The sequence below is a fragment of the Bubalus kerabau genome, chromosome 7 (assembly GCF_029407905.1).
Source record: "Bubalus kerabau isolate K-KA32 ecotype Philippines breed swamp buffalo chromosome 7, PCC_UOA_SB_1v2, whole genome shotgun sequence".
In the NCBI taxonomy this organism is placed as follows: Eukaryota; Metazoa; Chordata; class Mammalia; order Artiodactyla; family Bovidae; genus Bubalus; species Bubalus kerabau.
The window spans coordinates 61,067,191-61,091,974 of record NC_073630.1 but is presented as its reverse complement, the minus strand read 5'-3'; the positions used below and the strand labels follow the sequence as shown (position 1 = coordinate 61,091,974).

General features: G+C 43.1%; 1 protein-coding gene across 2 annotated transcripts in view; it reads right to left on the bottom strand.

The window, feature by feature from the left end:
* C7H4orf19 (chromosome 7 C4orf19 homolog) overlaps positions 1 to 24,784 on the bottom strand; it is an 84,756-nt gene that overhangs the window by 7,680 nt on the left and 52,292 nt on the right. For both annotated transcript variants that reach the window (XM_055588246.1, XM_055588245.1), the window contains exon 2: positions 15,604 to 15,659. The gene's annotated coding sequence lies outside the window, so the exon portion shown is untranslated. The remainder of the gene's footprint in view (positions 1 to 15,603; positions 15,660 to 24,784) is intronic.

Sequence of the window (24,784 nt, the reverse complement as noted above, 5' to 3'; positions counted from 1 at the left end):
TCAAAATGGGCAGTTTGTCTTCTTTCCCTTCCCCGTCACTGTGACAACAGCTGGGTCAGAGGTGAGAACTCAGTTGTCCAGTGCCCTTTATTATGGAGCAGAAGCAGAATTTGCTTTGTCTTTGGAGTATAAAAGAGCAACAGAGAAGCAAAGGGTAAAGCAACCATCATCTGGTTTCCATAGCAGAAAAGCAAACACCATTAGGACGGTGTGTCCACCCACTTTGGCGCCTGCCCCTCCTGGAGTCCTGTGCTGGAGGTTGACTCTTGTCCTGTGTTTAGGGTTGAAATTAAACAGTCCTGTATTTGAAGATGGTCGTGCTAAGACCCCATCAGTTACTAGTCAAGTATTCTTGCTGGAAAATCCGGTTCCACAAGGGGGTTGGTGACGGAGCGGGGGAGAAATGAGGAGGCCAGGGGTGGGAGGGTAAGGGGCACAGGAGTTGTGCAACCAGGCAGAGAAATTAACTGAGCATTCATCAGGAAGTCAAGGAATACAGAAAGAGGCTCAACTCAGCTGGAAAGGGCTGCCTTTGAATAGTGATGATCTTAAAGAATGACACGCACAGGTCAACTGACACAGGACCAGCTTGTAGGCGTCCTATTGGCCCAATATGGAACAATGGGAGCATCACAGCAAGCACAAAGGAGTATAATACACTGACTAAAACAAGGATCTGCGAATCCTCGGGATATAAATCTAAAAAAGGGAGAGCTCTGACTTACAAGTAGAAAGCCTGCTAACAAACAGAATTATATAAATCACCATTAGACAACCATCACTGTAACAGTTGACTCAAGCAAGAATCATCAACAGATGTTTAGACCAGTGGATAAAAACCTGAAGAAAATGGGATATTTAACCTCAAAGTATTGGCACCAGCCAAAAAGTTTGATTAGGTTTTTCATAACATCATACCAATGAACTTGTTTGGCCAACCCCAATACATGCTTGGGGTAAAATAGTATGCTTACAGTGGAGAAACCTGGGTCACAGCACCAAAATCAAATAACCAAGGGTAATACTGCGAGTAAGAGTAATACCGTGAGACTAGTCAATAGCCTTAGAGGTGGCGCACCGGGAACTTGGCATCACTTCTGTGATTTTTCTGTCAAAGAGTATTATCTGGATTGAAGCAGGAGGCAACATCAGTCAAACACAACTTAAGGGGTATTTTGCAAAACAATTGGTCTGTACTCTTTCCAAAATGTAACTTTAGGAAAAAAAACACAGACAGACTGCAGGACTATTACAGATTAAAGAAGACAAAAGAGACATGACATGAATGCAATGCATGATCTTTTGGTAACAGGTCATTATTGCCACAACTGGTGAAATCTGAATAAGGCCTGTAGATTAGGTAGTAGTATTAAATCAGTGTTAACGTCCTGCTTTTGATCATTGTACTGGGGCTATATGAGAGCATGCCCTTTTTCTTAGGAAGTATTTCACAGTGACGTATTTAGCAGTAGAGGGACATGGTGGTATCTGTAACTTATTAAAATAATTCAGGAAAAAAATGTGTGTGTATGTGTGCACAGAGAAAGAAGAATAAAGCAAATGTAGTAAAGGTTAACATTTGGGGACTCTGAGTAACTGAGGGTCCTTTGTACTTTCCTTGCAATTTTTCATTGTCTGATATGATGTCAACATCAAAAGTTAAAAGGAAAAAAAAAAAAACTACTAATCTGATGTCAGTTTCTGTTCTGCTTGTTCCTGGGCTAGGACCTAATATCTACAGAAAACCATTACTATTAAGCCATTCCCTCTAAAGAAGCACATGGGGAAAGGTCTTGGAAAGGAGCTCATCGAAAGCCCACTAAACTTTCTGGATTTAGCTGTCATTCTGTGTATGTACTGAAGACCTTTTCTCAATAGCCAGCCCCAGGCACCAGAAACTCTGAAGGCAAAGAAGATGTTTCCAGTCTTTGGGCTGCCCCACCTCAGAGGGGATTTGGTGTTTGTCTAGGGCTTTGGTGTTTGTCAGCTGCCTGCCTAACCTAGGGCAGCCTCTACCTGTATGGAGCATGTCACATCTGTTATTCAAATAAAGGGATGACTGGTGAGTGACAGAAGTGAGTGAATGAATGGTGAGTATGAGATTTTATAAATTATTCCAGTAGAAGGTCTACCACTTTCCACAATCAAATCTCAACTCTACCCGGTGGTCCAAAATCAAAAGTCAAGTGCATGGCACAAGCTAAGAGAGATAGGAGGGACCGTGGTTCCCCTTCCCAGCTTGGGAATTAGTTTATGTAATTCCAAGGGTTAAGGGTGTCCTGCTTCGAGGGCTCTAGTCAATGGGCTTTCATAGCAGCTGCTGGCAAGTGAGTTGAGTTGATAGAAGTTGAAGTGCTTGGAAAAGACACAGTAAAATCAAACACTTAAATTTCAACTCTGTTGTGATAAACCAAGTTGCCAATGTTTAGAAAACAGTCTAGGATTTCATCTTAACCTGGCTAGCAGGTGAAGCTGAAAAATATTTAGTGAGTCACTTCTGGGTACTGACCTCTTAGACTCAAGAGGAGTGGATAAAAATAACTACCAGGCATTGGACAAATCACGAGCTACCTTATAAAAGAAATTAAAAGACTGCCTGCCCAGCTTCATAGACAGTATTTAATTTATGATGGAAAAAGGACAAGAAGATAATTCTTGACTACTAAATCAATCTGTTTCCTCAGCAGAACCATATTCTCCTTTCTGAGCAGGCTTTGCAAACTCTCTGGGACAACATTTTTTGGTGTTTCCTTTTCTCCTAAAGAGGTTGAGCTTCAGTAATTTTGGAGAAAGACTATAAGACTTTATTATCAACACCATCAAACAGTCCATTTGACGCACTCCTAGTAGTCAATGTGCTACCATATACAAGTCAGCATCACCTAGAACTGGGCTTGATGGGATATCTGTGCAGCTGCTGCTGCTGCTAAGTTGCTTCAGTCGTGTCCGACTCTGTGTGACCCCATAGATGGCAGCCCACCAGGCTCCCCCATCCCTGGGATTTTCCAGGCAAGAACACTGGAGTGGGTTGCCATGTCCTTATCTGTGCAGCTGCTGCTGCTGCTGCGTCACTTCAGTTGTGTCCAACTCTGTGCGACCCCATAGACGGCAGCCCACCCGGCTCCCCTGTCCCTGGGATTCTCCAGGCAAGAATACTGGAGTGGGTTGCCATTTCCTTCTCTAATGCATGAAGGTGAAAAGTGAAAGTGAAGTAGCTCAGTTCTGTCCGACTCTGAGTGATCCCATGGACTGCAGCCTACCGGGCTCCTCTGTCCATGGGTTTTCCAGGCAAGAGTACTGGAGTGGGGTTCCATCACCTTCTCCGTATCTGTGGAGAGATGTATTCAAATGTTCGTCCCCCACTCCTGCCAAAGGGTTCCCTCAAACAGGTTTGGGAATGGGAATAGCAGAGATTAAAGATGAACACATTCACAATTATGAAAAAGAATGATTCCACCCTGTTTAATTCAGTACTTCCCAAAATTATTTGACCACAGAACTTCCCCTCCCCCATAAAAGATATTAATAACCAAAGGAATTTATGTTTTGTGGAACTTTGGGAAAAACAATTGTCATGGCAGTTCTAATTGTCAGGAAGGGTTTTGCGCCCCAAACTAATATTGTCAGGAGGGGTTGGTGTTTGTGAACTCAACCAGGCAAAGTCCATGCTGGGTATAAGAAATCCACCTTCCAGCAGGAGCTTCATCATCAACTGTGCAGATGTGGGAAAGTAGTGTAATCTCTTGATCCCTCAGGTTCTTTATCTCCCCAGTGAGTCCCTGACATCAAAGGTCTCTTCCAAACTGAACAATGGAGGTGGTGAATCAGTGAAGCAAGTGTCCTCAACTCATGACCTCTCTGACTTGGGTCACACACTGTTAGCACTGAACACCCAGACAAGGCAGGCACCGATATGACCCTTCTGCAGGTGGGAGCCTTGGTCAGTGGTTTGTGAACTACCGCATCCCTATACTGATGGGGGTGTTTGGGTCCCAAGTCCACACTCACCTAAACCCATGATCCTAACTGAATGTACAAAGCTTCTCTTCCTGCTTCCTCCCTTCAGGCCCCAAGTTCTCATCTCATTCCCTCAGGTCTGCAGCTCTTTGAAGAGGTCTTCTTGGCTTCTTTGCCAGAGAATACGAAGCGACTGAGTGTATACACACACACACACACACACACACACACACACACACACACACAGCTGATCAACGCCCTGGAGCCTTGAGATAGAGTCAGTGTGTGTAATTGCAACTTCCCTGGGAAGGGCAAGGACTCAGGTCAGGAGGACAAATTATGTGCTGGACCTCTTCACTGGAATGGGCTGGGGAAGTGTGTAAGAGTGTGCGTGTGTGTGTGTGTGGAAGGCTGGGGTATGTATGAGGCAGGATGGAATTTGTAAGCTTTTGAGAAAATCCATAGTATTAGCAATTCAGCACCATGGTTAAATGAGTAATTTAGGGTCTGAGTTTGGGTTCCAACACTGCCTCCACCACTTATCAGCTTTGTGACTTCTATACAAATTTCTTAGCCTCTGCAAACTTTACCTGTCTAATCAGCAAAATAAGAAAGGTAACAATTCCTGTTTATCAGGATTGTTTCAAAAATTAGTGAGATAAAAGTATATATGACATTTATTATGTCTGGCACTCTGCCAGTGCTTATTAATGATTATAAATAATTAACATTCTATTGTTTAATATGCATCAAGTACTGTTTTAAAAAATTTCACGTATTCATTTCAACTCCACAATAACCCTTGAAGGAAGAAGCCAGTATTTTATTTGTTTGTTTGTTTCTTACTGGCTACACCATGTGGCTTGAAGGATCTTGTTTCCCGACCAGGGAATGAACGTGGGCCATGGCAGTAAAAGCTGCTGCTGCTGCTGCTGCTGCTGTTGCTGCTAAGTCGATTCAGTTGTGTCTGTCTCTGTGCGACCCCAGAGACGGCAGCCCACTAGGCTCCCCCGTCCCTGGGATTCTCCAGGCAAGAACACTGGAGTGGGTTGCCATTTCCTTCTCCAATGCATGAAAGTGAAAAGTGAAAGTGAAGTCCAACCCTCAGCAACCCCATGGACTCCAGCCCACTAGGCTCCTCCGTCCATGGGAGTTTCCAGGCAAGAGTACTGGAGTGGGTTGCCATTGCCTTCTCCAGGCAGTAAAAGCAGAGAGTCCTAATCAATGGACTGCCAGAAAAATCCCTATTATTATTTTAACTGAAGGATAGTTGATTTACAATATTATATTAGTTTCAGGTGTACAGCACAGTGATTCAATATTTTGTAAATTATTTAAAGTTATCACAAAATACTGGTTACATTTCCCTATGCTGTACAATATGTCCTTATTGCTTATCTATTTTGTCCATGATAGTTTTAATCACATGCCACCGCCTGGCCCCTCCTCTCCTCTTTCTCCCCACTGTTAACACCACTAGCTTGTTTTCTGTATCTGTGAGTCTGTTTCTGTTCTGCTGTATTCTTTTGTTTCATTTTTGAGACTCTACATATGAATAAAATAATTCAGTATTTGTCTTTCTCTGTCTGACTTCTTTCACTAAACGTCATACTCTAGGTCCATCCATGTTGTTGTAAATGGCAGAATTTAATTTGTTTTTATGGCTGAATCATATTCCATTATATTACATATATCACACCTTCGTTATCCATTCATGCGTTTATGGACACTTAGGTTGCTTCCATATCATGGCTTCCATAAACAGTGTTGCTATGAACATTGGGGTGCCTGGATCTTTTTGTATTAGTGTTTTAGTTTTTTTTTGGATATATACCTTGGAATGGAATTGCTGAGTAATATGGTAGTCTATTTTTAGTTTTCTGAAGATCTTCCATACTGGTTTCCATAGTGGCTGCAACATTACATTCCTACCAGCTGCGTACAGAGGTTGGAAGCCAGTATTTTATGGGTAAGTAAATGGATATATAAATTCGAGAGTGGTTCCCAGGTGGCACTAGTCATAAAGAAGCCACCTGCCAATTCAGAAGACATAAGAAACTCGGGTTCAATCCCTGGGACAAGAAGATACCCTGGAAGAGGGCATGGCAACCCACGTCAGTGTTCTTGCCTGGAGAATCCCATGGACGGAGGAGCCTGGCGGGCTGTTACAGTCCATGGAGTCTCACAGAGCTGTACACGACTGAAGCGACTTAGCACACACAGGCACAATGTACCTATTATAATGCTCCTGTTACTGTTTTCATTATTAACTATATAATATTTATATATTATATCTTTCTTATTAAATTAATATAATACCATAATATCTCTTACTAGGTTCTGTTCTTTTCTGAGTCCACAGAATTTCACAATAAGAAGCAGCTTGTGATCCAGTATGCTTTGCAAAAGGGAACTGGATCCTCTTGATTTGGGTTCTGATAGAATAGCAAGGAGAGGTAAGAAAGTCTTAAGTGAACAATGCAAAGAAACAGAGGAAAACAACAGAATGGGAGACTAGAGATCTCTTCAAGAAAATTAGAGATACCCAGGGGTCATTTCATGCAAGGACGGGCACAATAAAGGATAGAAATGGTATGGACTTAACAGAAGCAGAAGATATTAAGAAGAGGTGGTAGAAATATACAGAAAAACTATACAAAAAAGGTCTTAATGACCCGGATAACCATGATGGTGTGGTTACTCACCTAGAGCTAGACATCCTGGAATATGAAGTCAAGTGGGTCTTAGGGAGCATTACTGTGAACAAAGATAGTGGAGGTGACCGAATTCTAGCTGAGCTATTTCAAATCCTAAAAGATGATGGCGTTAAAGTGCTCATTACGTCACTCATTACGTCAGCAAATCTGGAAAACTCAGCAGTGGCCACAGATTGGAAAAGGTCAGTTTTCATTCTAATCCCAAAGAAGGACAATGTTAAAGAATGTTCAAATTATTGTATAATTGCACTCATTTCACATGCTAGAAAGATTATGCTCAAAATTCTTCAAGCTAGGCTTCAGCAGTACATGAATTGAGGACTTCCAGATGTATAAATTGGGTTTAGAAAAAGCAGAAGAACCAGAGATCAAATTGCAAACATCCTCTGGATCATAGAAAAAGCAAGAGAATTAAAAAAAAAATCTCCTTCTGCTTCATTGACTATGCTAAAGCCTTTCACTGTGTGGATCACAATAAACTGTGGGAAATTCTTAAAGAAATGGGAATTAGGGTTACCTGTCTCCTGAGAAACCTGTATGCAGAACAAGAAGTAACAATTAGAACGAGACATGGAACAATGAACTGGTTCCAAATTGGAAAAGGAGTCCATCAAGGCTGTATATTGTCACCCTGCTTATTTAACTTCTATGCAGAGTACATCATGTAAAATACCAGGCTGAATGACTCACAAGCTGGACTCAAGATTGCAGGGAGAAATATCAACAACCTCACATATGCAGATGATACCACTCTAATTGCAGAGAGTGAAGAGGAACTAAAGAGCCTCTGATGAAGGTGAAAGAGGAGAGTGAAAAAATTGGCTTAAAACTCAACATTCAAAAAGTGAGATCAGGGCATCCAGTCCCATCACTTCATGGCAAATAGATGGGTAAAATTGGAAATAGTTACAGATTTTATCTTCTTGGACTCTAAAATCACTGAGAATGGTGACTGCAGCCATGAAAGTAAAAGACACTTGCTCCTTGGAAGAAAAGCTATGACAAATCTACACAGGGTATTAAAAAGGAAATCAACTCTGGATACTAACTGGACGGACTGATGCTGAAGCTCCAATACTTTCACCACCTGATGCGAAGAGCAAATGCATTGGAAAAAGACCCTGATGCTGGGAAAGACTGAGGGCGGGAAGAGAAGGGGAAAACAGAGGATAAGATGGTTGGATGGCATCATCGACTCAATGGACACGAGTTTGAGCAGATTCTGGGAGATAGTGAAGGACAAGGAAGCCTGGAGTGTTGCGGTCCATGGGGTTGCAAAGTGCCTAACACCACTTAGGGACTGAACAGTATTTCATATATGTGGTTTCATCTATTAGCCGCCAGATGGCAGTATATATTGGTTATTTAATTTCAAGGGAGGGACTTAGTATGGGAAAGGCCTTAAATACAGGAGAATCAGGGCTTAAACAGTGTAGGTGCTCTGCCATGTGGCGAAGTTACAGAGGAGGTGATTTGGTAAACATTCAGATAATTATTGTGTTAAGTTCTGGTAGCCACGGTACCACCTTATGGCAGAGTTTCCTCCAGCTCTGGCTGGGCATGGGATTTACTCTGCAGCCTGGCCAGACCATGGATGGGTCAAAAGACTCCTGCAATTCTATAGACACTTCTCTTCACACAAATGGGATCTGATGCCTGGATGAAAGTTTTGGGGAAGGACTAGGGGAGGCAGGATAGGGTGTGGAGGGGTTCACTTCCTGCCCTGGGTTAGATCTGCTGCAGCTGGACCTGTCCATTTCACCGTTCCTTCCCTCAGATCAGATCAGATCAGTCGCTCAGTCATGTCTGACTCTTTGCAACCCCATGAATCGCAGCACGCCAGGCCTCCCTGTCCATCACCAACTCCCGGAGTTCACTCAGACTCACGCCCATCGAGTCAGTGATGCCATCCAGCCATCTCATCCTCTGTCGTCCCCTTCTCCTCCTGCCCCCAATCCCTCCCAGCATCAGAGTCTTTTCCAATGAGTCAACTCTTCACATGAGGTGGCCAAAGTACTGGAGTTTCAGCTTCAACATCATTCCTTCCAAAGAAATCCCAGGGCTGATCTCTTTTAGAATGGACTGGTTGGATCTCCTTGCAGTCCAAGGGACTCTCAAGAGTCTTCTCCAACACCACAGTTCAAAAGCATCAATTCTTCGGCGCTCAGCCTTCTTCACAGTCCAACTCTCACATCCATACATGACCACAGGAAAAACCATAGCCTTGACTAGACGAACCTTTGTTGGCAAAGTAATGTCTCTGCTTTTGAATATGCTATCTAGGTTGGTCAAACTTTCCTTCCAAGGAGTAAGTGTCTTTTAATTTCATGGCTGCAGTCACCATCTGCAGTGATTTTGGAGCCCAGAAAAATGAAGTCTGACTCTGTTTCCTGCCCATGGTGTGAGCTGGTCTTGGGGCCCCATCTTCTGGATAAGGGTACATGACCATATTCTAGGGGGTAAAGATAAGCTATAAAATAAATTTGGCCCAGTTTGAAGGTTTCTGGGGAAGAAGCCCTTTACTTTTTATTTAAAAGAAATTCAGAATATTGTGTTTGAAAAGGCAAATTGTGCCTCAATTATTAGAATTAAACAAAGGTATGCAGAAATTTACAAGTTCTGTTGGTAACTTGTGGTCAGCCCTCTAGACCAGGTCCTTCTTCCTGTACCCCAGGGAGAAAGGTTCTAGGGAAAAGTTTGAGAAGCTATTCGCCTATTGTCTGGACTGTAAATTCCTGCGGGTAGGCTCCTACTCAGGTCAGGAGGGGTGCAATTCATTACTGAACCAAGGTGTGCAGGTGACAGGGGTGGGATCCTGGGGGACATTGAGAGGCAGAGGGCACCAGGACCATCAGGCATCCTCCTGGGTCTGTGTGCGGCCCGATAGCCTGCATTTCCGACAAGCTCCCAGGTGGTGCTAACACTGCTGTCTAAGGAGCACACTCTGAGAACTACTGCTTTATGGTTTTAAGGAAATAAACGCAGGCAGGAGTCTTTGTTTTGCCAATGTTACTGGTTGGTCTAGGTGAGCTCTACTTAAAGGGAGAGGCCTAACACTCTAAGAACTCTGCGTCTTGGGGAATTTCTGGCAGAAGTGAGGTGGTTACCATTACCACTGGCCCCTTTTGGTGACAGATGGCATGGCCCAAACTAATACCAGTAGTCATTGCTTCCAATTCCACTGCCAATGGGTGCAGATTTACAATCCTGTTAAGTTTCTAAAAATTCTGTTCTTCAGAATTTGCTTTTTAACAGTTTTTAACTTATGTTCTTCTATCCTTCTCTATGGGTACTGTAACAGGAGAAAGTGAAAATAAACCGTGTCCAATAATAAAGGGATCAGTTTGGACAACCTAAATGTTTACTAATTGAGGAACAGTTGAAACAAACCCAACTAACAGTAGAAACAATGCCAACATTGGGCTGGTCCACTGCCTGTCCGCTCTTCGATCGGTCTCTGCCTCCCTTGCCTGCTCAGTTTTTCAGGGTACACTAATGCTGATGAGCCCTTGTCTGGATCTGGGTGAGTTCCACCAGTGGAAGGTACTGGCGGAAGAAGGAGAGGATGAGGGAAGGCAGGGTCTGGTTCCCTTCCTCTCCCTGCTTTGGACAGCATCCTGCTCATCCCGGTAGTGGCCAGCTCTCCTCCACAGCAAGAGATGTACAAGAGCCCCACCCCCTATGGTGCCTCACCAGGCTCCAGCCACCGACCCAGCACCTGGTTCTGGGCTCCCCTTAGGATGGTAATGTCTTCCTGCCTTCACCATCTCCGTGTTTACCTCAGCATCTCATTTGGTTTCCCAGATCTTCCAATACCCACATAGCCCACTGACTATAACATCCTTCTGTTTGAAAGGAAGAGTTCTCATTCTTGACTGGACCTTTCCTAATACAAATAATATCCTGACTAAAGGCTTCCTGTGTGTGAAGTCGCTTAGTCGTGTCCGACTCTTTGCAACCCCGTGGACTGTAGCTCGCCAGGCTCCTCTGTCCATGGGATTCTCCAGGCAAGAATACTGGAGTGGGTTGGCATTTCCTTCTCCAGGGGATCTTCCCAACCCAGGGATCAAACCCGGGTCTCCTGCATTGCAGGCAGACGCTTTATCCTCTGAGCCACCAGGGAAGTCCTGGCTTCCTAGCTAGTTATTAAGTGATATACAATAAGAGTGTTGGACTCTGTACAAATGGGTAGTATCCAATGTACTTGTTGCTAATTTCTGATGTAGGACAAGTCATGGTGGGTGTCAGTGGTGGTTAGGGAAGGGACTTTAGCCCCTCCATCATCTCCATCAATTTCTCTTGCCTTTCCCACCCCAGATCAGTCTGTTTACTGTGCAAAACAACTTCTAGACAAGTCTCCTGTCTTCCCTTCTAAGCTCTGAAACCTTACTAGTATAAAGATATTCTAAAACTGCCACTGGAGAAAGTATAGGGAACACATGGACTTTCACACTATTTTCAGTAATCTCATGAAAATACGCAACATCATTAACACATATGGGTGACTGTGGTTAATAAATAAGTTTAGGTGTCTCTTATGTCTGCTGAAATATGAAGGGCATTCTCTATTATTCATGTGGGTGCTATTAATCTATTCCCCATTATCAATGTAGTGGCAGGAAGTTTACTTTTAATACACCCCCAAATCCTTCAGTTCAGTTCAGTTCAGTTGCTCAGTTGTGTCCGACTCTTTGCGACCCCATGAATCGCAGCAGGCCAGGCCTCCCTGTCCATCACCAACTCCCAGAGTTCACCCAGACTCACATCCATCGAATCAGTGATGCCATCCAGCCATCTCATCCTCTGTCGTCCCCTTCTCCTCCTGCCCCCAATCCCTCCCAGCATCAGAGTCTTTTCCAATGAGTCAACACTTCACATGAGGTGGCCAAAGTACTGGAGTTTCAGCTTTAGCATCATTCCTTCCAAAGAAATCCCAGGGCTGATCTCCTTCAGAATGGACTGGTTGGATCTCCTTACAGTCCAAGGGACTCTCAAGAGTCTTCTCTAACACCACAGTTCAAAAGCATCAATTCTTTGGTGCTCAGCCTTCTTCACAGTCCAACTTTCACATCCATACATGACCACAGGAAAAACCATAGTCTTGACTAGATGGACTTTTGTTGGCAAAGTAATGTCTCTGCTTTTGAATATGCTATCTAGGTTGGTCATAACTTTCCTTCCAAATCCTTCAGGGAGTCTCTAATTCAACAGTTGAAGACAGTATCTATAACTCTTAGAGCTGGGAATCCAGATATCACCATGAGCTTATCAGTTGCTTTTCAAATAGGTTTTGAGGAAGTCTTGCAAATGACCACAGAAAGCTCTGAAGTGAAAGAGACATTACAGAGAGCTCAGCTAATCACATATACGTGCGTGCATGCTCAGTTGCTCAGTCGTGTCATGGACTGTAGCCCACCAGGTTCCTCTGTCCAAGGAATTTCCCAGGCAAGAATGCTGGAGTGGGAGGTCATTTCCGACCTCAGAGGATCTTCCTGACCCAGGGATCACATACACAATCTCAGTTAACATGACAGACTATCATCAATGATATGGGAGTAGGTGTTTACCGTGAATTCTGCTACTTGGGTAGAATCTTGTTCACTAATAAACTAATAGACTATGTCACTGGTAACCAAACCAAACCACATGTGTTCAGGGATAATGTCCACAGCACAGAGACTCAGGCTCAACTGAAGATGGGGACAGGCCATCGCCTTCTGGGTGGCTTTTAGTTTCTAAGAATATGAACAAGTACACTTTGGAGACTCTTCAGATAATACAATTTGAGAAGATTTTTAAAATTTGAAGTGAAGATTATGTGTTTTCACTTAACATGTGCAGTTCTATGTCTTTTTCATGTGGGATTCGGTGGCCCCCCTCCCATCACACTCTTGACCACCCATAATCACAGTATCATCTGACATGACTCATCTCAACTCAGCTTGTTGGGCTGATCCTCTTGACTTTGACTCAAGTTATATAGGAAGCTCAGCATCACCAATCTTTAGTAGGGTATCTGCTTAAACTCATCAGAGATACCCTTGCATTAGTTCATAATTGATTTCATTTTTATAGCCACCTCAACAGAAGGACTGGTCAAAGAACGTGTGTAAAAATCATATCTGGGTCTAGAAGAAGAGGATGAAGAATTTTAAGACCCAGTAGATAGCAGACAGTCTGTCTATTGTAATTAAGGGAGTGGGCTCTGGAGTCAAAATCTGGATTGGCTTGTTCTAAGCTGGATGATCTTGAGTAGCTTAACCTCTCAGAGTCTAAGCTTTGCCAGCCACTAGATAGGGAAACAGTGACACCAAACTGTGAAGGGTTCCTCTGAGAACCACACGACTTACACATGTGATGGAGAGAGTGACTAGCAAGTAGCAGGTTCTTAATAGATGTGGGCTGCTCTCACCTTCATGACCATCGTCTATGAGAGAATTTTTTAACCCTGGCCTACTGACTTTTAGACACTGAGAATAGAAATGGGTGATGTTCTGACCCAATCCTCCCTGGAATCCCATGAGAATCAGGTGTGTCTCCAACACAGGGTATGTTGCTAACATGGGTAAGTAGCCTTATTTGGAGGGTGGGGGAAGTCTGGAAGATAACTGAAGCATTTAGAAAAAATGAAGTTCTGGAAATGAAGAAGCTGCAGAGGAGGCGATGTGGACAAAAGTTTATAAACTTCTACAGTTTATAAATGCTACAGTCTTGTAAAGCTACAAATAATGATGACTTTAAAAGCAAGCACAGCTCAAGGCTGGATGCTTGGAATGGACTAGTTCTGGTTAATCTCCAGTATTCTAGATGGCCAAACTTCAGCGACTCTTAAAGAACCTCCCACTACACAATGGCTGTATTTTATAATACAGGCTTCCCACTCAAGGTGGGAAGTGTGGACTGGTCAGAGGACAAGAAAAAACAGACTCTCCCATGTTTGTAGATGACACTGCATGTGCAGAATTTGGACGCTGATGTTCCTTTTGTTGTTCTTCAGTCACTCTTTTTGACCCCATAGACTGCAGCACGCCAGGCTTCCCTGTCCTTCACCATCTCCCAGAGTCTGCTCAAACTCATGTCCATTATTTCTTTGAAGTTTGCACTTGAGAAGAATAAGCATGGTTTCAAGGCCTTGAATATCCTTGAGAATCTGAGGATAAAACACTCTGCTAGTGACCAGGACACAAGAGGCAGAGATCTCTGCTGTATGTTAAAGGGTTCACCACTTATTCATGCATCAAATATTTCCTGAGCACCAATTTTGTGCAAGTACCAAATTCAGTTCCAGGGAGCTGAAAAGAATTCACAGTCTAGCAGTGAAGACAGATGCATAAACACATGACTGAGGGAGTGCTAAGAGTATGAATTTTAAGTATGGGGACTTTCCTGGTGGTGCAGTGGTTACGTATCTGCCTGGCAATGCAGGGGATGCAGGTTTGCTCCTTGGTTGGGAACTAAGAGCCCACATGCTACAGAGCGACTAAGCCTGCTCGCTGCAACTCGAGAGCCCATGTGCTGCAATGGAAACCCGTGCACTCTGGAGCCCGTGTGCTGTAACTACTGATACTGTGCACCACGACGCAATAGCCTGCATGACACAGTGAAGACTTCGAGTGCCACATAAGACCTGATGCAGCCAAAGAAAGAAAGAAAGAATAAATCTTAAAATAAAATAAAGTATGTCATGCATTGTGTTCTATAAGGCAAGTGCCCAAGTAATCTTGGGAAGAGACTGGAGAAGACTTATGGCTGAAAACGAGCAGATAAAGGGGTTGGTAGGGGTCTAGACCACATTCTGGGGGAAGGCGACGTCTGACACGCTCTCTGAGGCCCACTCTTGTCTCTCCGTGTGCTCTGCCCCTGCCCTGTCCTGAGATATTATCACTTCTCTCTTACCCGAGTTATTGCAAAGCCTCTTGCCACTGCATCCCCGTGTCTTCTAAGACATTTGCCACACAGAAGTCATGGGATCTTTCTAGGCCACAAACCTGAATCTTATCAGTCCCCCTGCCTAAAACTTTTCATCCTAAAGGAAATCAGTCCTGAATATTCATTGGAAGGACTGATGCTGAAGCTGAAACTCCAATACTTTGGCCACCTGATGCAAAGAACTGACTTACTAGAAAAGGCCCTGATGCTGGGAAAAATTGAAGGCAGGAGGAGAAGGGGATGACAGAGGATGAGATGGTTGGATGGCATCACCAACTCAATGGACATGAGTCTCTATCACAGAAGTTGGTGATGGACAGGGAGGCCTGGCGTGCTGCAATTCACGGGCTCACAAAGAGTCGGACACGACTGAGTGACTGAACTGAACTGAACTAAAAACTTTTCAAAGGTGTCGAAGAGCCTCAGGATTTAATAACATAGAGTAACAAAGACGACACTAAAAATAGCAAACTTCCATAGAGTGTCCCATGCACCGGGTGTTCCACGTGCTTTATGTGTGCAACCGTTCCTCATTATTTGTGGATTCCATAGGTGTAAATTATCTACTGTCTAAAATTAATTATAAGCCCCACATTAATACTTGCTGTGCTTTGGGGGTCGTTTTGGGGCATGCACAGGGTGGTGAAATATTGGAGTGGAGCTAACTGAGCTCAAACAAGGTAATACTCAGCCTTCTTGTTTCAGCCTCACATTGTACATTGTTCAATGTGAAGACTTAGATGGGTCATGTTGTATGTTACTTGTTTTAGAACAAACAAATTTTGTTCTTTGTTCCCAAACAACAAATGGAAAAAGAAAATAACAGCATTTTACTCAAACCTGAATCAATCTGAAAGAAATAGACTTTGGGGATTGCTTTGTCTACCAGATTTAAAGTTTCAGGTAATAAAAACTGCAGAGGGAGACCAAATAATAGAAAATTTAATGGAAAGTGGAAAGAGTAGACCTTCTTCCCAAAACAACAAAGAGAAGAGCTTACCTGTTGTGGAGATTGTCCATTAGGTTTCTCTAGACATTTAACTTCTCTTCCTGCAGCTAAAAGAAACAAAAAACAGTTGAAAACAGGCCTGCCAGTTGCCTCCTTTTCATAGCCAAGATGCATCTTGAAAGTAACAACAGAAAGCATTTCCTGAGAGAGACGTAGGTAGTGATGTGGGGGAAAGGATTCCTGGCCTGGACCAGTGACTCCAGGCAGACAAGGGCTTTGAAATTTACCAGGCCTGTGATACTGAATTAATAATCAATTAATGCCCAATTAATCATTTAGCCAAATATCAGTGTTTCATTTATAAAACATGGTTGTAGAGAGATTTAAACAGCACAACAGGAAAGCTGTTGAAAAAAATTTACATAACTGAAGGAATGAGATTTTGGATAAAAGCACTCACCAAGTGACCAAAGTGATGAATAAAACTAAACCCAACTGAAAGACACATCATTGTGATATTTCAGAAGTGAGGTAAAAGTAAAGCTTCTACAGGCTTCTACAAAGAAAAAACTGACCATATACAAAGATCTGGGGATCAGAATGGCTTTAGACTTCTTAAATACATACACAGTGCTGTGCTGTGCTTAGTCATGTCCGACTCTTTACGACCCCATGGACTAAAGCATGCCGGGCTTCCTTGTCCTTCACTATCTCCCAGAGTTTTCTCAAACTCATGTCCATTGAGTCGGTGATGCCATCCAACCATCTTATCCTGTCGCCCCCTTCTCCCCCTGCCCTCTATCTTTCCTAGCATCAGGGTCTTTTCCAATGTCTCGGCTCTTCACATCAGGTGGCCAAAGTATTGGAGCTTCAGCTTCAGCATCAGTCCTTTCAATGAATATTTAAGGTTGATTCCCTTTAGGATGGACTGGTTTGATCTCCTACACACTATTCTAAATTTGCCCAAATTACCAAGGAAATGAGAAGGTACAATAAAGACATTTTCAGATAAGAAAAGTCTCAAAAATTTTACCATCCCTTCCTGGAAAGGAGTCTATTAGAAGATGTAATAAACAAATGAGGAAGTAAACCAAGAGGGGAAGGCAAGGAATATAAGAAATAGGACATTAAACACAGCAGAGAGACAAAAGGAACGCCTAGGACAATCACCATGGAGATTCCAGAATCCCAGCACAGGAAGCTCATTCCCATTGCAGAAGGTTCTGGGCAATTTTCTTTTAAGAGAAGAAATTGACAGAATCACTGAAGTATCCTACAGAGAAAAATACACATGCTAGGGAAAGAATTTGGCATCAAATTAGTGGTAAGGATGCAGAATACTGAACAAATGAAAAAAAAACAAATCATTTGTTACCTTCAGAAAAAAAACTGCAGGAAAGAAAATGTAGTTCTAATTCTCTACTTGGCTTAGCTGTGAACAGCAGTTATGTAGTTATAATAAATACTAGTTATTTATCTAACTAAAACTGGAGGTGGGGTTTGATAGGGAGGGGGGACATTCCTTATGTGCGGTGGGGTAGGGGGTGGAAGTTGAACCATCTTCTTCCACAGTGGAAGATAATGTCTAAAACCGAAAAAAAAAAAAAATCAAGAAATGGTAATAGAAACATTACTGATGCAAATAACCAAAATAATCAGCTAAAGAAGTGATTCTCTTTGAGGAAAGAAAGATGTGCTCATAAGTGGGCAGTCTGGGCTTCATCTGGAAATTTGGGAACCAATCTAGTCCTAAGAGCAAAGTCAGGAGAAAGTATAAACTAGATGATAGCAAGCAATAACAATGATGCTTTCAAATAAAGCTGATTCCCATTCATTTATTTAGCCTACATTAATTATTTAATGTCTACTACTGTGGAGAGAAGAGGGTGGTAGAAGATGAGATAGTTGGATCACATCAATGATTCAATGGACATGAGTTTGAGTAAACTCTGGGAGACAGTGAAGGACTGGGAAGCCTGGAGTGGTGTAGTCGATGGGGTCACAAAGAGTTTGGACGTGATTTGGTGACAACTGTGGGCCAGGCCATGTGCTAATAACAGATGATCTAGCAAAATTAATTACTTACAGCCTAGTGAGGTGGGCAAAACAAAAACCAGTAATTACGATCCAGTCCTATAATAAAGCTTATTGGCAAAGCATCATGAAAATGTGGGGACCAGCAATCAACCTGCCAGAATATTCTAGAGCCGCACAGTCCAATCTGGTAACTACTAGCCATATGTGGCTATTTAAATTACTAAAAAATAAATACATGAAAAGTTCAATTCCTGGGTTACACCAGCCAGCCACATTTCAACAGCTTGAAAGCCACATGTGGCTAATGGCTGTCATATCAGACAGTGTGGACATAGAACATTTTTCTCACTGCAGAAAGTTCTACTTGATGGTGCTGGTCTACAGGTTCCTAAATGGTGATTTTTACAGTGTTTTCAAGTACATGGAACCCCTGAAGGGACCACATTCCATGGGTCTGTTAGTAAGTAGAGCCTTGGTGAGTTTGGTATTTAACTAGTTATCTGTACATGGAGTAGAACTTTTACTCTTTTTCAATTGGAGCCACGGCTGGAGCTAGAAAGGAGTCTTTATTACATGTCCTGATACTGTTTGGCCACAGATGTTGAGGGCAAATACTGATGGTGACTAATAGTTTTTGAGTCTTTGGGAAAGCACTTTTGTGTAGCAAAAAGAGGGGATAGTTTTAGGGAACTCAGGAACTCCTGAGTTGGAAATTTTGCCTCACTAATTAGCTGTGTGGCCTTGAGCAAACTTCTAAATCTCTCTGGGCCTTTGTTTATTCAGACGTGAGGTATACAGATAATGTAAGAATCAGGATAAGCAGGTGCAGAAGCAGCACAGAAATGGCAACTGCCATTCTTCTCACTGTTCTTAATCTACATGGGATGAGGGGCTCTCAGTAGAGAAGAGGGTCTCCTCGTCTCTCATTTCTTCTCATCATCGCCCTGTTTTCTGGCTTTTTCAAAAAGCTCTCTCATTGACCAAGAACTTTATTAACTATATCAGGAAGAGGAATTTAAGTTCAAGAAGGGCGAAGGGAAGAAAGAAGAGGGAAGGGCACTGGCAGTCACCCGAAGCCCAGGACATGCCAGCCTGGCCTGCCCATTGTTCTGTAAACCCTCCCAGGGTCGAGAAGCTCAAGCTGATGAGACGGTGGCTGGAGAGGGAAGAGGCTGGCAGGTGGTGGAAAAGGAAGCACAGTGACACATAAACTCACAGCAGTCAGGTAGGGGGCGCTGTGGATGCCATGCTCAGGGCCTGACTTGATGGAATTCCCACGTCATAACAACAACCACTGGCCACATGTGGCACTCACAGTGGCCCGAGAGTAGAGGTGGCCGAGGCCAACTGAACCAGCATGTAACCCACCCACAGACTGGCTTTTACTCAGCATTTATGCCATACAGCCCATCTCGGTGTACTTCTCTAACTTCCATGAGAAGAAAACCCAACTTTCTTCCCAAGTGGAGTTAAATTCTAAATATGATAAGCCTCAGCTGGCACCAACACTGGTTGCCAGAATTAACTTTTCCTTGTAATTTGTAAATGCATTTAGGCTTGTTTTGGGGTTTTCTTTTATGGGTTTGCCCCACCCCCACCTCTAAGCAGGGCCAATATCTAAATAGAAAGAAAAGACCTCCAGCTGGGCTCCTTTCTCCCAACAAGCTTTGCAAGCTTTGCGGCATCTTCCTTGGATACGGTTCAGCTGGGGGCCTTCCCTGTATTCCAGGAGGAATTTCTGCGTCCTCACAGAGGGCCCCTTTGTTGTCTGAGGTTGTGAGAAGTTAACCACTACTTTGCACAAGGAAATATCTTTTCCCTCTGTGAAGCAATGATCAAAGAAGAATGCCATTTAAACCAAGGAAAAACAAAACTGTGATTTATCTCTAGAATCTCTATGGGAAAAAAGGCCCTAATTACTTCAGTAACACATGATCAGCTGCAGTAGGAAGTGTAAAATTCACTCATCTATTGATGGATTTTAAAGTTTAGTCCTTGATGCAAAGTCTAAGTGCTTTTTAAAAAAGCATACAAACATTTTTCTTTTTTCCCCTTTTGCAGCTGCTCTGCTCACAAATACCTCCAATCTTTTTCAAATGCTTTAAGAATTTTTTCACTAAAAATATATTTGTATGTGTACATATTTATATATAAAATAGACATAATTACACAGACACATGCACAAATACATATAAGCACACAAAGTTTAGGAAAAGTGTGGGAAGAAGCCTTAGTCAAAGAATCTAACCTGGGTTAGGTGCTCAGTTTTTTCTCAGGATTTATTTTAGTTTATGTCCATTTGCATATCCATTTTACACAATATATAACAACTTCATGTATTGCTTTTTTCCCCTTTAACATTATATTTTGAGCCTTTTCCATGACAATCCATAATGTCCATAATGATTGTTTTAAATGGCTGCAAATTATTCCAATTAATTATGCCAGTTAACCATTTCTCTCTATTGCTTAACATTTCTGGAACTTTCCTTTTTTGTTAAAGTCACCCTCCTTGCAGTTTCCAAGTTCCAAGTCTATGGTGCCAACCACAAGCTTTACATAATTGTAACAAGTGACCTGATTTCGATTTTCTTTGCCTCTCAATTTCTAAATTTTCTTCTGACACAAAGTAAAGATCTATAGGACCAAGCTGTTAAGAGACAGCAGGAGGCTGTTTCTCCATCACAAACCAGGCAATGCTGCATCCACAAGGCATCACCACTCTTCAGAGCTTTATCCAGGTGAAAGCAAAGGGAACCTGCCTAGCCATCACGTATCCAGGCAGAAATCCTCTTTTACCAAACAGTTAAAAACCCCGCACAGTAGATGCCAGGGAATCAGACCTGAATCCTTATTGTTTAGTCGCTAAGTCGTATCTGACTCGTTGTGACCCCATGGACTGTAGCCTGACAGGCACTTCTGTCCATGGGATTTCCCAGGCAAGAATATGAGCATGGGTTGCCATTTCCTTCTCCAGGGGATCCTCCTGACACAAGGACCCTCATCTCTTGGTTGGCGGGCAGTGGATTCTTTGCCACCAAGCCACCTGGGAAGCCTGACCTGTATTCTTAACTTCTATTAATGTTATCTTTTTTCTCTCTTTGCAGCACAAGCTCTTCCCAGGTGGAGGTCACAAGGTGTGTTCCTCTTAACAGCAGGGGCCCCAGGAGAAATGGCTGTAAACCATCCTGTAAACCTGCTTACGCCAATGCCCTTCGGATATCACCTTTTTCTATTTATAAAGTCTGCTTCTGTCTCAGTTTTCTCACAGATGTGGCATAAGAAATGTGTCTCAGATGTACATGCTGGCTCTCACACCTTCATTTACCAAGGGCAGGCGAGGGGGCGGGACAGGAGGCAGGGCCGGGGCCAAGCCGCCTCAGTTGTAGGGCTGGCAGGTCATCTGTGAACGGAGCTCAGGGAAACTGTGGGCACAGGACTCTTTACTAGGCCCAGGGATGGCAGTGTAGTTACACTCAACAGATGTTCAAAACCCAAACTTGGGCTCTAGATTGGAGGCAAGACTGAGTGAGTGTGTGTGTGTGTATGTGCGGTGGTAGTGATGGTATCTGACACTTGAACATCCAGTTTGCATTTGGTGCTTGACATTCATTATTTCGTCTTCTTCCCATAACTTGGACATACGCATTACTAGCTCCATCTTATGAATATAGAGAGTGGTTTAGCAAGCTTAACTAACTCATATAAGGTTACACAACTAGCAAATGGTGGAGCTGGGCTTCAGAAAGTTTTTCATTTGTATCATGGAGTCTTCCTTATGACAGGGTTTCTGTCATAAAGCCTATCATCATGGGGACAGGTAGGAAGTATGGGAACATGGGATACAGGAGGTCAACTAACCCAGGCTTCCCATTCATGGAGGGCCTCAATGTAGACTCTTGACCATTATCTCCAAATATACAGCCAGAGCTACATGGACAGGACTGAAAGAAGACAATGTTTATCACACAGCTTTGAACTTCAGCCCCATGTTTCCATAGTAGATTTCCTACAGTTCCCAATGAACTAATACTTTCCATACAAATAGGAAAATTTTATCACCTTTATGCATGTATGCAATATTGCAGATCTGTACATGAAAGCTTTTAAAACCATGGAGAAAAAATAAAATAAAATAAAATAAATTGCCAAATTATTTACCAAAAAAAAATTCTCTAATTTTTATTATCTCATTGTGTCATTATTTTACTACTTTAATATACCAAGAACCTTGAAGAGAACAATAAAAAAAAGTAATCCAGACCTCTTTCAACCTCTGAATGACTTGATCTGACATTATGGCTGTTCTAGAAAAATCAGGCTGTATATTCACCCTAAGTCAGACTTATGGGGAATTACTTCATGGGAAATTTTCAGAGCTGAAATTTTCAGCTCTCATCTATCTCTTGTAGGGACTTCACTGTTTGTGATTCTGTAAGTATCTGCATCTTAAGAACCTTAAGAGCTGTTAACCATGGATTACATACTTGGTATTGACATAGTGAAAAGGTCGGCTTAAAACTCAGTATTAAAAAAACTAAGATCATGGCATCCAATTCCATCACTTCATGGAAAATAGAAGGGGAGGAGGTATAAGCAGTGATAGATGTCCTCTTCTTGGGCTCTAAAATCACTGCGATGGTGACCACAACCATGAAATTAGAAGATGATTTTTTTTTGGCAGGAAAACTATGACAAACCTAGAGTGTGTTAAAAAGCAAAGACATTACTTTGTCAACAAAGGTCCATATAGTCAAGGCTATGGTCCTTCCAGTAGTCACATATAGATGCGAGAGTTGGACTATAAAGAAGGCAGAGCGCCAGAGAATTGATGCTTTCAAACTGTGGTGCTGGAGAAGACTCTTGAGAGTCCCTTGGACATCAAGGAGATCAAACCAGTCAATATTAAAGGAAACCAACCCTGAATACTCTTTGGAAGGACTGATGCTGAAGCTGAAGCTCTAATACTTTGGCCACCTGATGCGAACAGCTGACTCATTGGACAAGACACCGATGCTTAGAAAGATTGAAGGCAGAAAGAGAAGAGAGTGACAGAGGATGAGATAGTTGGCTGGCATCACCGATTCAATGGACATGAACTTGGGAAAACTCTGGGAGATGGTGAGGGACAGGGAAGCCTGGCATGCTGCAGTCCACGGGGTCGAGAAGTTGGACATGACTTGGCGAATAAACAACAACATTGACATAGGTAAGCAATCAATCACCAGTAACTTATTATGATGCTATTGGTCCTTCAGCTCCTGGGCAAGGGCTCTGCTGCAAGAGCCCATCACTCTCTGCCCCAAACTGGCAAGCCATGCCATGACTAAGATTCCATGTATTAAAAAAGGAACTTGAACATGTCAGTTAAGTTGTCCTGAGACTTCCCTGGTGGTCCAATGGTAAAGAATTCACCTTCCAATGCAGAGAACATGAGTTTGATCCCTGGTTGAGCAGATCCCCTGAAGTAGGAAATAGCAACCCACTCCAGTATTCCTGCCTGGAAAATTCCATGGACAGAGGATCCTGGTGGGCTACAGTCCATGGGGTCATAAAGAGTTGGACACGATTGAGCACGTATGCCATCCATCCTTATGGAGAACTAAGAGCCCACATGCTTCAGGTCTACTAAGCCCACCTGCTGCAACTGCTGAGCCTGTGCTCCACAACTAGAGAGAAGCCTACATGCCACACCAAAGAGCCTGCATGCAGCAATGAAGATCTCATGTGCTGCAACTCAGACTCGAGACAGCCAAATAAATAATTACATAAATATTTAAAAAAATATTAAGTGTCCCTGGCTAGTGAAAGTTGCTCAGTCGTGTCCAACTCTTTGAGACCCCAGTGATTGTCCATGGAATTCTCCAGGCCAGAATACTGGAGTGGGTAGCCTTTTCCTTCTCCAGGGGATCTTCCCAACCCAGAGATCGAACCCAGGTCTCCCGAATTGCAGTGGATTCTTTTTCAGCTGTCCCTGGCTAACTGTCTCCCAGTTTACAGTGAGATTTGTGGTGTTACTGACACTCTAGTTAAGTTCTTAATCTTAGCAGAGAGACAGTAAGAACAAAGAAATAGCTATTAAACTGCTATGAATAAAGATTAAAGTTGGAATCACAGCATTTTCTGGTGGGAAGCCCTGAGAAAAATTACTCTAGCCCACATGTACTATGGATTGGGACCTGCAGCCCTGAGAAGCTAAGTGATGCCCAGCAATAATTTTTCTAAACCATGCTGCTGTCCTTGTAGAGGTCTAAAGTAAGGGTCAGGCTACCTGATTTTGCTACATAAAGTTTTCTTGGAATACAGGTATGCCCATTCATTGAGGAGTTGTTTCTGGCTGCTTTCAAGTTACATAGCAGTGTTGAGTAGTGGTGACAGACACTGTATGACCCACAAATCCTAAAATATTGACTTACTTTCTGGCCCTTTACAAAGTGCTGACTCTAGCTCTAAAGGATGAACAAAGTATATGAGGAGGAACCAAAGCATGCCAGAATCATGTGAGTGAACCTGAAGTAGGTCTCTGGAGGCCTGCCAATGGGCACCTGAGTGAGCTTGGGAGCGGGCTCTCCAGCTCACATGCAGCCTGGAGATGACCATGGCTCTGGCCAACAGCTGGACTATAACCCCAAGAGAGACCTTGAACCAGAGGTGCCCTGTTATATTGTGCTTGGGTCCTGTGAGATAACAAATGTTCGTTGTTTTAAGCTACTAATTTGGGGGGGGATTACTGTGTTACACAGCAATAGAGAACTAATACGGTTGTGGCACTGGTGGTAGACAACCTGCCTGCCAGTGCAGGAGACATCAGAGACACGGGCTTCATCCCTGGGTGGAGAAGACCCCCTGGAGGAGGGCATGGCAACCCACTCCAGTATTCCTGTCTGGAGATCCCATGGACAGAGGAGTCCGGGAGGTAACAGTCCATACAGTTAGTTGCAAAGAGTTAGACATGACTAAAGTGACTTTCACTAAAGTGAAAGATGATGCTGTGAAAGTGCTGCACTCAATATGCCAGCACATTTGGAAAACTCAGCAGTGGCCACAGGACTGGAAAAGGTCACTTTTCATTCCAGTCCCAAAGAAAGGCAATGCCAAAGAATGCTCAAACTACCGCACAATTACATTCACCTCACATGCTAGTAAAGTAATGCTCAAAATTCTCCAAGCCAGGCTTCAGCAATACGTGAACCGT